The following is a 1,626-nucleotide window of genomic DNA, read 5'->3' as shown; positions in this document are numbered from 1 at the left end:
GCCATTGACTTTAGTGGGAGCAAGGTTAGCTTCTGCATTGCAAATAGTAAAGCATTAGGCAACCATTTTAATATCATTGTGGAAAGTAATTAGATCAGTATGTGCAGTATTTTACCTTTCCTCAGGGAGTTACATACAGTACCTTGACTGGAAGAGGTGACAGATTTAACCTGATTGAATCATTAAATGGAAATATAAGTCAATGAACATTAGCCACTTAGTTCATTTCATAAATTCTAATAATTAAAACTGCATGTACAATAATAAAGACTATTCCAGATATCTAAAAGGATAAAAATGCATCCTTGATGTGTCATGGCATCACCATAATGAAAACATTTAGTTAATGGAGGATCTGTGTAATAAAAGTGACCATACAGAACCTGCAGGTGGAAATATACAAACACATTTCCCAAAAGAATTTCACCACTTCACAATTCATTATGAAAATCTGCAATAACTGACAAGATAGGCACAAAATGGATTTTCATGTTGCTGGGATGAATTATGGCTCCCAGCAATTAATGTTTTTAGTCATATTAAGCAGATAAATAATGCTATCTGACATTACAGTATTTCACATTACACTAAAATTTTGTAACATTTGCTCATAATCGAAATTGAAATATGTTACCTAGAAAAAATATGTTATCTCTGGAACAGTCAAACCCCATTAGAAACCTTAGGTTTGAAAAAATCACAATGTTAACAGTTATATCCCCTAGCAAAGGTTTGCTTTCCTTAAATAGTGTTAAATTTAAACCCAGAAGCTCTAGTCTCTTTTAGAGTTACTCTTTCTTTAGTGCATTGAGGTTGAAAGGAGGATTTAGTACACAAAATGTACTCTGTATTACTGAGCCTTGGTAAGTGAAACTTAAAAGAACTGCAGAAAGAAGAGAAGCCTTTAGAATGAAATTGTAAGCTGCCTTTCTAAATACCTTTTAAATATTTAGTAAAGCAAAATGTAAATGTGCATGGTCATGTTAAGGTTATTCACTAATATTGATTAGCTAATTATTTTAATCTAGTTTTAATCAGGTGATGAATTTTCTCCACAAATGGACATATTAACATCTATTTAGCATTTTCATTTATTTGACTTAAATCTTTCGGTAAAATTTCATAGGCCTAAGCTTACAGGCCATACTCATGTGAGTAATAGAGCCTACTTTTGTATTTGGATATTACATGCAGAATTAGAAATTCAGAAGACACTGGGCTGCAAAATTGTGTCCTGTTTGATCTTAGTACACTCAAATATCCAAACAATATACAGGAGAAACTTGGTTTGCTTGTCAAAACTCGCATGCAGCGCTGTATGAACAGAATATGGTATATTCAGCAGTGTCCTGTTTGGATGAAGACATTGATGCCTCATGTCTCAGCTCCAGCCCCCATTTGAGGGTTTTTTGTTTTTAAAGAGCATTTTGTCTTAAACATTTAGGAGATGCAGTAGAATTGGCATGTGTTATCTGTGTGTGCGAAGCATTCCAAAGTTTTTTTTAAAAAAATCAAAATCTCAATATGAAACCACTATTCAAGATGAACACTCCCAGAGATGTTTATGACTAATGAAGTATGCAGTAATGTGGCTACAAAGTCAAATAATAAACTAAACACTGCAGA

This window comes from Trachemys scripta, chromosome 4, assembly GCF_013100865.1.
Source record: "Trachemys scripta elegans isolate TJP31775 chromosome 4, CAS_Tse_1.0, whole genome shotgun sequence".
NCBI classification, from domain to species: Eukaryota; Metazoa; Chordata; order Testudines; family Emydidae; genus Trachemys; species Trachemys scripta.
Note: the sequence above shows the minus strand (reverse complement) of the source record.